The sequence below is a fragment of the Muntiacus reevesi genome, chromosome 2, assembly GCF_963930625.1.
Source record: "Muntiacus reevesi chromosome 2, mMunRee1.1, whole genome shotgun sequence".
Taxonomy (NCBI): domain Eukaryota; kingdom Metazoa; phylum Chordata; class Mammalia; order Artiodactyla; family Cervidae; genus Muntiacus; species Muntiacus reevesi.
In genome coordinates, this window is record NC_089250.1 from 273,774,657 (window position 1) to 273,788,722 (window position 14,066).

The 14,066-nt window shown below is 42.3% G+C and overlaps 1 pseudogene; it reads left to right on the plus strand.

Moving 5' to 3' along the window:
* Positions 1–6,920: 6,920 nt before the first annotated feature.
* On the plus strand, positions 6,921–8,463 carry LOC136157620 (zinc finger protein 415-like; annotated as a pseudogene).
* The last annotated feature ends 5,603 nt before the right edge of the window (positions 8,464–14,066 follow it).

A 14,066-nucleotide genomic window follows, 5' to 3' on the forward strand; every position in this document is an offset into this window, starting at 1 on the left:
TGAAAATCTCTTGGACCTGGTCAACTCTTCCATAGCCTAGTCTCTGTGGGCCTAGATACCTCTTGGGTGAGAGAAGAAGGCCAGGAGCTGGGGAAGAGAAACTCAGTTGGATGGGACTTATGCACCCACAGCCCGTCTCGCCCCCATCTTCTCCACCCTCTTCCTGAAGCAAGGTCAAGGGCACTAATCACTGAGCACGGCACCCCCTGCAGAGACACTCATACATGTTGAGGATGAAGACAGGAGGTCCTGACAATAATGTGCAACTCTAATAAAGACCTCCTTTTTCTCTTTATCTTTTTACATTTGCTTGTAAACATGTTTAAAGAGTGGACCTTATATATTTTTTAGATTTTCACGATACAGTCATTTTAGATTAGGTAGCAAATGTAACTTTCACTTTTCTAGATGACATATTAAGGTAGCAAGAGATGTGTTTGGATCATGTTGCATTATTTATTATGCAGATAATACATAGGTGAACAGAGTTGGCCTGTCTTTTTACATTTGGGTTCACTGTTAATTTAATCTTTTATGAACTTCCAGATTGCTCTGGTCTGTGAGCAGGTTGGAAAAGCATTTCCAGACATGAGGTGGAATGAGAGGAGAGTAGAGCGGGAGACTGTTAGAACAGCAGGACGGCTCAAGGGAGAGCTGACCTCTTTATTGGGCTCATGGCCAATTTTTATAGCCTCCAGACAAAATTCCTACTGGAAGGGGTGGCATTAGGTGATTGATTAGGATTCTATAGGATGAGTAATAGGGTAGGTGTTTTACTTAATATGGGAACTGGCTGGATTAGATCTGGAGATTCATGACAACACTTACTATAGGACTTGGTCAGTTCCAGAGATTTTTGTCCTGTGACCTTGGTGTAGGGCTCCATGCTGATTATGTAACAAAGTATGTACAGTCTACTCAGGAACTATTTTTATCATAGTATTATTTATTGATTTGTTTCAATGAATAACTGAAGCAAAGTTTTCCACTGCCAATAAAGGGTACCAAGGATAAGCTGGACTTATACTGAGAATTGACCACACATGTTAATTAGAGCCAGTATTGTCATATGGAAATTCTGTTATAGAAATCAAGAGAGAATAAAAAGACTAGAAGATGGACATATAGGAGCTCCTCCAAAGGATGAACAGGCGTTCGTGCCCTCGGTTTTGGAAACCAGAGACTCCATCTATTCAGCACCTATGGGGAGTAGGACCCTGGAAGCCTCTACTGCTGGAGGCACAGGCCACGGGCCGATTATGGGGAGCAAAGTCGAGATGTAAAGGCTTAGCTGCGGAGTCCAGGGAGGGGGCGGCCCAGGGCAATCCTGACTAGGACCTGAATGATGAGACCAAGGTGTGTACGTGTGCACGCATGCGTGTGGATGCTTTAAAAGTGTTTGTTTTTGTCAACAATTTTTATTATTCATATGTTCCATAGAAACAGGACCGTACCGGGGGGGGTGGGGGGGAGGTGGTCACGGTAGTAGGAAAAAAGATTTTTAATGCAGATTCGCACTAGCTCTGTATACAACTTGAGGCAGCCAACCCCTCCCTTCTCCCAGGCCCTCCAGTTTACCGAGCGCAGATCTAGGCCTTTTCTTCGCTCCGCCCCTTGCCGGTAGGCCCCGCCCCGGAAGCCCAGCCTCTAACCCGAGGAGCCCAGCCTAATGACCCGGAAGGTGGAGAGCACGCAGCCAAGGTCACGGTCCCGAGGTAAGTTTCTTCTTTCTACCGTGAACTTGTGCTGTGCGGTTCCCCCAGTCCTCAGGGTGTGGGAGTCACTAGGGACCTAACATGCCAGCACCCGGCCCTCCGCCCCAGAAAATCCCGACGTCGCCGTTTCGGGTCCGGTATCTTTTCTTTTTGGTTTGAAGTCGCTCTGGGCCGGTCCCTGCCCTTGACTTTGCTGCTTTCGTTCCACGCAGACACCGCCTTTCAAGACTCTTTCTTTCATAAAATCCTCTACTGACCCCGGCGCCCCACCTTCACCCCATGTAAAATACTCGTCCGCGGGGTGGATTCGCGTCCCCCAGCCTTGCCCTCTCGGTCCCTGGAGGCAGCGCCGGCTGCTCCGCTGCCGCAGAGGCCGCGTCTTCTGCCTTCGCCTGGGGGAAGGTGAGCTGGGCGGGACGTGTGATACCCCATGCCCTTCGGTCCCCAGGACCTCTCCGCCCCCCGTTAGAAAGTGGTCCTTTCCGGAAGACGGGCATTTTGTTCTTGGGTGAGGGGGTATCTGGAAAAGAAGAGACGGAGAGACCGAGGGAGAAGTAGAAAACCTGAAGGGAAAAGAGTGAGGGAAAACGAGTGGGGACGTAGGGGGTCGCTGAGCGACACAAAGAAGAAGTAACCTGAAAGTAATGAAGTCGCATCTGCAAGATTGCAGGGCAGCGTAAGGAAGGGAACCCGAATCAGCGTGAGAAGGCGGGATCCCAGCGGACGGTCATTTCATGAAGAAAGTAATGGGAAATGTTACAAGAGTTGGAACCTTGGCCTTCAGAGCCATGTGGTGCTGGGAGAAGAAGTGGACAGAAGGTGACAAGAAGAGCAGAGGGAAAGAAGGAGCTGGAAGGAAGCATCGCCATCTGGGTTCTCTGAGGAGGAAGGGAGTGTAACCTGAGGGCTGAGAGGGAGCGGAGATGGGGAAAGAAAGAGGCAGAAACACAAGAAATTTAATTTATGACAGAAAGGGTGGGAGAAAGAGCCTCAAGAGGCAGAACAGCTTGCACAGAGGGGCAGGACAGGTGTGAGGGAAGAAACAGGAGGCCAGAAACAGCAGGAGAGCAGAGGGGAGCAAAAAAGACACGCGACCAATGAAACAGGGAGACAGGTCAAGAGAATAAAATGGAGACACCTAGTAGTGCAGGTGGGGGGAAAATTGGATCCAAATGGGTGATGGGTTGTTTTGATAGGGATCATTGGGTTGTTGTAACATTGATGTGTGTCCAGTTACGGCTTTTTACAATTTGTTTCAGATTTTTTTCCTGGCATGACTGGCTTCTTCTCTTCTTATATATGTAAAGTTTCTTTGGTTTACAAAGTTGATTTACAAGGTTTTGTTAGTTTTAGGTGTACAGCAAAGTGATTAAGTTGTACATATACATGTTGATTCTTTTTCAGATTCTTTTCCCACATAGATTACCACATAGAGTATTGAGTTAGTTCCCTGTGGTATACAGTATGTCTATATTAGTTATCTGTGTTATATATAGTAGTGTTTATATATTAATCCCAACCTTCTATTTTATCCACCCCCCCCCGCCCCCCCCGTGCCTCAATCCCCTTTGGTAACCATAATTTTGTTTCTAAGTCTGTGAGTCTTATTTCTGTTTTGTGAGTCAGATCATTTGTTTCATTTTTTCAAGATTTTACAAATGAATGATAATCATATATTTGCCTCTCTCTGACTTCTTTCACTTTATTATTTTTTCTTTTTTTCTTCATTTTTTTCCTTTCACTTTATAATAATCTCTAGGTCCATCTGTATTGTGGCAAATGGCATTCTTTCATTCTTTATTTGGCTGAGTAATATTCCATTGTATATATGTACCATATCGTCTTTATTCACACATCTGTTGGTGGACATTTAGTTTTTCCTTGTCTTGGGTATTATAAATATTGCTGCTGTAACCATAGGGGTGCATGAATTATTTTATACACTTTGACCAGGAATTCTTTTTTTTTTTTAATTTTTTATTTTTCAGTGGGTTTTGTCATACATTGATATGAATCAGTCATAGAGTTACCAGGAATTCTTAAGATTGTCAGTATATGGCGAAATCTCAATCATATTTAATTGCCCCCGTGATTCCAGTCTGGACTTGTCACTGAACATCAGGACTGTGAGTCCTCCTGTTTTGGAGGACTGAGATCTAGTCTGAGGAGGAGGTGCTCTGTTCTGCATGGGGATGGCCCAGGGCCTGGTCTGTGACCTGAAGGGGGTTGTCAGGTCAGCTCAGGTGCCCACTGCTACTGTGTGGCATAACAGCCTCATAGGAGGGTAGGGAGATCTGATGAAAAGTGTAGGAAAAGCAACTTGTTGGTCTCTGTTGGGGAGTTTACTGTGCTGAGTCCCTCCAGTGACAGTGGGGAACACAGGACTCTTAATCCACATGGTGAGATCTCCCCTGTGTGTGTGGTTGCAGCAGAGGAGGAGGGAGTATGTTTATTCTAACCATTAAGCAGCCTGTTTTCAGCTTTGAAGCTTGACCTCTAAAGATGCAAGTTGTCTGAGTAAGAAACCTATAAGAAGAGGAGGAAGAGGAAAGTAAAGGATGGCTGTTTCTCAGGTGAAGTCATATTCTCAGTTGATTCTTCAGTCTGTCTTTCTTGAAATGCCTCTCTTTGGATTTCTTTCTGATTCTGAGGTGTTCTTTCTTGACACCTGTATGTTCATCCTTACCTAGTGCCTTCCCTCAGTACATACTTATTAATTGTTGCATCTTCTTGGGGAATTGATCTTTTTATGATTATGTAATGTCCTTTGTCTCTTGTGTCAGTTTTTCTATTTATTTTGTCTGATACTGTGTAGTTACTCCTGCTCTCTATAGGATAGAATATCTTTTTCCTTCTTTTCACTTTTTGCCTTTCTTGTCTTTAGATTACTCTGTCGCTCTAGTTGTCTGTTTTCTTCCAGTCACTTCCTCTCATGGTCTCTGCTCAGGCACCCTGTACAGTGGTGAAAGGCAGGAGCCCTGGCCAACCGCCTTCACTTCACTGGAGCTTCAAAGGAATGCATTCGGAGTTTCCTTTTAATCATGACATTGGTAAAATGTTCTTTTTTAATAATAATATATTTTTCAATATTATTTTTGTCTTTTAATGCTTCAAGAATCTTTTGTTTATTATTGTGATTTTATCTGTTATCTGTTCAAATAACATATAACAGTAATTTTTAAAATTCTGAATCAGTGTTATGTCTGTACTAGTTTTTTTTTAGTATCCTAGTGCAGAATCTTTTTGGGAAACTCAGTTGAGTATAATTTGTACATTTTCATTGTCTGAAGGATCTTAGAATGCATGTGAATAAGAACTACTGAAAAAATAGACTGAAAAACTGTCAGACTACTCAGGTATTTTAGTGTTGACCTGTATTCATAGGTGTATGGATGTGCATGTCCATGGTTTAGATAAAGGATGTCATGATTTGGGGCTTCCCTGGTGCCTCAGATGATGAAGAATCCACCTGCAATGTGGGATACCTGGGCTCAATCCCTAGGTTGGGAAGATCCCTTGGAGAAGGGAACAGCTACCCACTCCAGTATTCTGACCTGGAGAATTCCATGGACAGAGGAGCCTGGCAGGGTACAGTCCATGGGGTCACAAAGAGTAGGACATGACTGAGTGACTTTCACTTTTCATCATGATTAAAAAATATATATATATATATCATGATTTTAAAACTATCATATCGTTTTGCAGTTGATAGTGTATTTTTAATATGTTCTCTGGCCTTGATTATTTTCTCTCCTATCCAGCCATGTTCATAGTTTAAATAATAAGAATACTAACATTTTGTGTATGTGTGCATGTGTGCACACATGTAAAATGACCTCTTAGCCTGATCCATGTTTTTCAGCTTGAATTTCTTTCAAATTTTCTCAGGGAATCATCTGTCAATGAACTTTTAATGCTCATTACTTTTGATTTTTCAGCTTCAGTTCTAGAACCCAAACACGGTAGGTCAGGTGCTTACTATATGATTCATTAGGTTCTTGACCTGAGACAAGTTTTTCAGTGTCTCTGACATAGTTTTCTCCTCTGTAAGATGGTAAAAAATTCTTTCTTAAATGAGCTATGATGTTGCTAACAAGTTAAAAATGTTAAACATTTAGAGTAACGCATAGTATATAGGAAGTATTCAAATGTTGTTTGTCTTTGCTGCTCTCATCATCCTCATCATTGGAGGTTTTAAGCTTTCTTTAAAACTACTGTGGACTTTGTCATCTCTGAAAACATCACTCACATTCCTCTATATCCAAGTTTGATCATTCTCAGTGTGTCTAATAATCTAGTCCTTCCACATTGACAACCTGGTGTTGACTTATTATTTGTATATATTTCATGTATTGCCCACAAAAATGAGAAAATCTACTTCTGTTTGGAAGCTATCATAATCTCAATGACAAAGCACAGGGAATTAAAATTAGACATACAAGTAGCTCTAAATGCCTTTCCATGGCTCTGTCAGAATACATTCTTCAACTTAATTGATCCTTTACCTCTATTCATTTTGTATGGAAATAAGAACTCTCCTCATGGCCTTGGTGAAATTTTTTTTTTTTTTAACTTTAAGTCACAGTTGACATTGAATGATGTGACCATCCAATTCTCTCCAGAAGAGTGGGAATGCCTGGACCCTGCTCAGAGGGCCTTATACGTGGATGTGATGTCGGAGACCTTCAGGAATCTGCTCTCTGTGGGTGAGGATAACTTCCCTCTAAAAGTTGGGAAGGTATCTGGATTTACCCTTGTTTGCCTTTTGTAATCCCCTACCTTGCTTAACTGAGCTCAAAGCCGTGTTGACTCAGGCATGAAAAGCTTCATGATGTAGCCTCAGGAATTTAAACATGCCCTTTTTTCAGATGGTCTGGCCTGGCCATTTCATAATGCACCAGAAGTGCAGTGGAGAATCCTATTTATTGTTCCTCAAAAATTTAACATAGTTGAGAAGTTTCATAACTGTGTTTGAAGTATTACTTTTATTTAATATCTTATATTCAACCTGAAACTTATATTCATGAGTGTAATGAATAGAATATCTATGGCTCTTTATATCTTGTAGATATTTCTCATATACACATCTGGAAATTACAACTAAAATCACACACTGATAGAGGAGGAGTATGCCAAACAGTGATTTGGGGAAGAAATGAAGTCCCAGAAATCAAACGTTTTAACTTCCCAGAAATTCAGGAGAACATGAATGACTTCAGATTTCAGTGGAGAGATGATGAAAGAAATTACAAAAATGTCCGTACATACCTTAACCAAGATGTCATTGCTGATAGAAGTCAACATGGTAAAAAGGATGCAGGAAACAACCATACTGGAAATAGACTTGTGTTAAGTCTTCAAGATGAACTGCATATGTTTAAACATCAACAGAAAATTGCATTTAATCAAGCTGATAAGTATGGCAACGGTAGCTCCTCATTTTCACCTCTTCAAATAGTTTCTCCTACTCTCCAAACCAGTATTTATAATATATATGGGAGTGACTTTATGTATCCTTCAATAGTGATACAAAACCAGATCCCACACAGGGTAAGACCTTACAAATTTTATGAGTGTGGCAAAGAGCTTCATCAGGGCTCAAATTTCGAGAGTCATCAGAGAATCCATATAGGAGAGAAATTACATATGTGTGATGTATGTGGCAAGGTCTTCAGCCGAAATTCAGATCTTGTCATTCATCAAAGAATTCATACTGGAGAGAAACCTTACAAATGTAATGAGTGTGGCAAGTTCTTTAGTACAAAAGGAAAGCTTTCAGTTCATCAAAGAATTCACACTGGAGAGAAACCTTACAAATGTAATGAGTGTGGTAAAACCTTTAATCAGAGCTCAATCCTCAGTCGACATAGGATAATCCATACAGGCAAGAAATTACATCAATGTGATGTATGTGGCAAGGCCTTTAGCCAAAATTATGACCTTGTCATTCATCAAAGAATTCATACTGGAGAGAAACCTTACAAATGCAATCAGTGTGACAAGGTCTTTAGTCAAAAAAGAAAGCTTTCACTTCATCATAGAATTCATACTGGAGAGAAACCTTACAGATGTAATGACTGTGGTAAAACCTTTAGTCAGAACTCAACCCTCAGTCGACATCAAATAATCCATACAGGAGAGATATTACAGAAATGTGGTATGTATGCTAAGATGTTTAACTGAAATCCAGACCTTGTAATTCATGGGAGCATTCATACTGGAGAGAACCCTTAAAAATGTAGTGTCTGTGGGAAAACCTTTCATTCTTCTCAGGTATCAGCAGACATGAGATAATCCATGCAGGAGGCAGAACCATATAAATATCATGTATGTGGCAGAGTCTTTCATTGAAGCCCTTGGACTTGATCAGGAAATACATACTAGAGAGAAACCTTACAAAGGTAATATCTTTTGTCAAAACAAACCTTGTAAGTCACCTAAGAATTAATAATTGTTAGAAACCTTACAAATGTAATATGAGTGTGACAAGTTCTTTCTTGAGAAGACAACCCTTTGAAACTATCAACAACTTCATATTGCAGAAAAGTCTTCCAAATGCAGTGAGTGTGGCAAGGTCCTTAATCACAAGGGAAACCTTCCAGTTTATCAGATAATTCATACTGGAGAAAAACTTTACAAATATATTGAGTTATGCAAAATCTTTCATGAGTTGCCAGCCCTTGCAAAGCATCATCTGAATTCATACTAGAGAGAAACCTGGTAAGTGAGTGTGGCAACGTCTTTAGTCAAAGTTCCACTCTTTAAGTCTTCAGATAATTCATAATGTTGAATTTGTAAGGAGGAGACAATCTCCATTGCCAAATGCCTGGAAGCCATTCTGCCATTTCCCAGTGATGTACTGACATACAAAGGCAGAGCATGTTACAGAGAAAAGAAGACTTGTTTTCCTTTGGATTTAAATTCATTCTGAGGCTGGTCCCTGCCCTTGGCTTTTCTTCCACATAGGTGCTGCCTTTCAAACATTTTGCTTCTTCAAACTGTGTACTACCTCTGCTCCTGCTGTAGCAGAAACTAAACGTGGAATCCCATTATGCTAGCTCTTATTCAGTCCTTTTTCTCTCTATCCACTTAACCTACAGATGTTTGTTCTCCCTCTCTTTTTTGCTTATTTGCACTCTGAAAATGATTGCCCTCTAGCTACACTTGGCGTTTATCCTTCCAAGAAGATATTACTTTCCTCTCGGAGCATTCTTCATTCCAGAAAGAATGTCATGGGACGATGACCTCAGAGACCACCAGAACCTGTTCTTGACTCACCCTATGCCAGCTGTAATAATCTCAATTCACCCAGGAGGGGGAGAAGAATGCAAGACCACACCAGCCATCGTTTCTTTTTTCAGCCTCATTCCCCCCGCCCCCCACCTCCCCCAAAGAAAAAAAAAAACCACCGTGAAAACCTTAAGACCTCTTCCAACTTCCCAGGAAGCAGGGGCACAGTTCTTGACACACTGGCCTGCTGTGTTCCCCCTTTACCTGGTAAAGTAATAAAGCTACTTCTTTCTACTCCTCCAAAACTCTGTCACTGCATTTCTATTCAGCATTGGAGAACTTTTGGGAACAATCCCCCAGCCTCGCCCTATCCACCCTTGGAGGGTGGCAGGAGATGCCACATTCTCTCCCTGGTCCTGGGACTCTGGAGAGCCTGCCCCTTACTTGAGGCCCCCCCTCTTTCGCAGCCCTTCTTCCTTGCGTATCCTCAGAGCAGTCCTTCCTTTCGGGCCTCCCCTTATGGTCAGCCCTTCCTTTTATCCCCTTGTGGAGGTGCCCCAGGCCAGTCATGTTACAGTCATTGTTTTTCTGTGTCCAATTCAACTCAGTTGGAGAATGTTCTTGTAGGCAGGCACGTTATTCAGTCGCATCCCTGGAAATAATGTAGGCAAGATGGTGTAGGAGAATCAGAGACGGAAGGACACAAAAACAGCTGAAAAGGATGAGGTGAACCAATGAGAATACAGATGATGATGGCTGGGGATCTTGCAAAGAGAGAGTAACATAAAAGAAATTGAGCCTTGAAAGTCAGTTTTATAAAAGGAGTAATAAAAACAGGATCTGCAGGGGCAGGAGAGCAATGTAGGGAGAGGAATCCTGAGTCAGAGATAGGAGGCAAAGCAACAGTGTTGAGGATTAAGGAGTTGGAAACTTGGCATTCACAGCGTAGGAGCCCCGGGACAGAAAACTAGCAATTGGAGGAGCAGAGGAAGAAAGAAAGCAGGAAATTTGATGCATAGCCACCTGGAGGTGCCAGAGAATGAGGTGGAAGTAGCATAACATGGATAGGTGAGGTGTACCCCCCAAAAGCAGAGAGAGAGCAGAGATGGGAAGAAAAGGCAAAAATAGACTTAGGGCAGTCAAAGGTTGAGGGGAAAGTGCAGTAAGAGGGGAAATGAGTAGAGTAACTAGAACCCTTGTGAGGTCCTGAAATAGAGCAGGAACACCAGTAGAGGAGAACATAAAGAGAAAGAGGGACTTCCTGGTGGTCCAGTGGTTAAGAACCTGCCTTCCACCACCATATGACCCAGCAATCCCACTGCTAGGCATATACCCTGAGGAAACCAAAATTGAAAAAGATGTACCCCAATATTCATTGCAGCACTATTTACAATAGCTAGAACATGGAAGCAACTTAGATGTCCATTGACAGATGAATGGATAAAAAAGTTGTACATACACAAATTGAAATGCTAATCAACCATAAAGAAACAAGTCACTCAGTCGTGTCTGACTCTGCAACTCTATGGACTGTAGCCCACCAGGCTCCTCCGTCCGTGGAGTTTTCCAGGCCAGAATAGTGGAGTGGGTTGCCATTTTCTTCTCCAGGGGGTCTTCCTGAGCCAGGGATCAAACTGGTCTCCCACCTTGCAGGCAGGCTCTTTATCATCTGAGCCACCAGAGAATTCCAGCCATAAAAAGGAATGCAATTTGAGTCAGTTCTAATGAGCTAGATGAACTTAGAGCCTATTATACAGAGTGAAGTAAGTCAGAAAGGGAAAGATAAATAGCGTATACTAACGCATATATGCTCAAACTACCACACAATTGCACTCATCTCACATGCTAGTAAAGTAATGCTCAAAGATTCTCCAAGCCAGGCTTCAGGAATACATGAACTGTGAACTTCCAGATGTTCAAGCTGGTTTTAGAAAAGGCAGAGGAATCAGAGATCAAATTGCCAACATCCCCTGGATTATTGAAAAAGCAAGAGAGTTTCAGAAAGACATCTATTTCTGCTTTATTGACTATGCCAAAGCCTTTGACTGTGTGGATCACAATAAACTGGAAAATTCTGAGAGATGGGAATACCAGACCACTTGGCCTGTCTCTTGAGAAATCTGTATGCAGGTCAGGAAGCAAGAGTTAGAACTGGACATAGATCAACAGACTGGTTCCAGATTGGGAAAGGAGTCCATCAAGGCTGTAAATTGTCACCCTGCTTATTTAACTTATGCAGAGTACATCATGAGAAACGCTGGGCTGGAGGAAGCACAAGCTGGAATCAAGATTGCTGGGAGAAATATCAATAACCTCAGATATGCAGATGACACCACCCTTATGGCAGAAAGTGAAGAACTGAAGAGCCTCTTGATGAAAGTGAAAGAGGAGAGTGAAAAAGTTGGCTTAAAGCTCAACATTCAGAATACTAAGATCATGGCATCTGGTCCCATCACTTCATGGGGAAACAGAGGAGAAGGGGACGACAGAGGATGAGATGGCTGGATGGCATCACCGACTTGATGGACATGAGTTTGGGTGGACTCCGGGAGTTGGTGATGGACAGGGAGGCCTGGTGTGCTGCCGTTCATGGGGTCGCAAGGAGTCGGACACGACTGAGCGACTGAACAACGCATATATATGGGATCTAGAAAGATGGTACTGGTGAATTTATTTGCAAGACAACAGTGGGGAAACATATGTAGAGAACAAACTTATGTACACAGGGAGAGGTGAGGAGAGGGTGAGATGGAGAGAGTAACATGGAAACTTACATTCAGTTCAGTTCAGTCCTCAGTTGTGTCCGATTCTTTGCAACTGCATGAACCGCAGCACACCAGGCCTCCCTGTCCGTCACCAACTCAGGAGCTTACTTAAATTCATGTGCATCGAGTAGGTGATGCCATCCAGCCATCTCATCCTCTGTCGTCCCCTTCTCCTCCTGCCCCCAATCCTTCCCAGCATCAGGGTCTTTTCCAATGAGTCGGCTCTTCACATCAGGTGGCCAAAGTATTGGAAGTTTCAGCTTCAGCATCAGTCCTTCCATTGAACACCCAGGACTGATCTCCTTTAGGATGGAGTGGTTGGATCTCTTTGCAGTCCAAGGGACTCTCAAGAGTCTTCTCCAACACCACAGTTCAAAGGCATCAATTTTTCGGCGTTCAGCTTTCTTCACAGTCCAACTCTCACATCCATACATGACCACTGGAAAAACTATAGCCTTGACTAGATGGATCTTTGTTGACAAAGTAATGTCTCTGCTTTTTAATATGCTATCTAGGTTGGTCATAACTTTCCTTCCAAGGAGTAAGCGTCTTTTAATTTCATGGCTGCAGTCACCATCTGCAGTGATTTTGGAGCCCCCCAAAATAAAGTCAGCCACTGTTTCCACTGTTTCCCCATCTATTTCCCGTGAAGTGATGGGACCGGATGCCATGATCTTAGTATTCTGAATGTTGAGCTTTAAGCCAACTTTTTCACTCTCCTCTTTCACTTTCATCAAGAGGCTTTTTAGTTCCTCTTCACTTTCTGCCATAAGGGTAGTGTCATCTTCACATCTGAAGTTATTGATATTTCTCCCAGCAATCTTGATTCCAGCTTGTGCTTCCTCCAGCCCAGCGTTTCTCATGATGTACTCTGCATAGACGTTAAATAAGCAGGGTGACAATTTACAGCCTTGATGGACTCCTTTCCCAATCTGGAACCAGTCTGTTGATCTATGTCCAGTTCTAACTCTTGCTTCCTGACCTGCATACAGATTTCTCAAGAGGCAGGCCAAGTGGTCTGGTATTCCCATCTCTCAGAATTTTCCAGTTTATTGTGATCCACACAGTCAAAGGCTTTGGCATAGTCAATAAAGCAGAAATAGATGTCTTTCTGAAACTCTCTTGCTTTTTCGATAATTCAGGGGATGTTGGCAATTTGATCTCTGGTTCCTCTGCCTTTTCTAAAACCAGCTTGAACATCTGGAAGTTCACAGTTCACGTATTCCTGAAGCCTGGCTTGGAGAATTTTGAGCATTACATTACTAGCGTGTGAGATGAGTGAAATTGTGCAGTAGTTTGAGCATTCTTTGGCATTGTCTTTCTTTGGGATTGGAATGAAAATGGACCTTTTCCAGTCCTGTGGCCACTGCTGAGTTTTCCAAATTTGCTGGCATATTGAGTGCAGCACTTTCACAGCATCATCTTTCAGGATTTGAAAAACTCAACTGGAATTCCATCACCTTAACTAGCTTTGTTCATAGTGATGCTTTCTGAAGCCCACCTGACTTCACATTCTGGGACGTCTGGCTCTAGGTGAGTGATCACACCATCGTGATTATCTGGGTCGTGATGATCTTTTTTGTACAGTTCTGTACAAGAACTGTAAGATAGACAGTGGGAATTTGTTGTGTCTCAGGGAACTCAAACAGGCTCTGTATCAACCTAGAGGGAAGAGATGTGACGGAGATTCAAAAGGGCAGGGACATGTACACCTGTGGCTGATTCATGTTGATATTTGCAGAAAACAACAAAATTCTGTAAAGCAATTATTCTTCACTTAAAATATAAGTTAAAAGTCTTCCTTCTTGTGCAAGGGATATGGGTCCCTTGTTGGGGAGCTAACATAAGTCGCAGGATGCAGCCAATATTTTAAAAAAGTAGAATAGAGTAGGCATTTAAATGAATAATGCAATTCTTATAAAAAGAAATGTATGTATGAGATGATGGATACTGAAGTTGTGGTGATTGTTTCAATATACGTAAGTTAGCACATTATGCTGAACAACTTACACTTATACAGAGATGTAAGGTATATCTCAGTAAAACTGGGTGGGAGCAAGTTGGTTTTAAAAGACAAAACACTCTAGCCCAAAGAAAGAACAACGCAATTATAACAACAACAAAATGTGTTGTTAACGAGGGACACTATAATATGTCGTAGTTCTCCAGTCTCAGACCCCAAGTTTTTTTTTTTTTTTTTTTTTAACATTTATTTATTTACTTGGCTGAATCAGGTCTTTGGCGGCATGCGAACTCTTAGTTGCGGCATATGGGATCTAGTTCCCTGACCAGGGATCAAACCCAGGCCCCCATGGGATCTAGTTCCCTGACCAGGGATCAAACCCAGGCCCCCTGC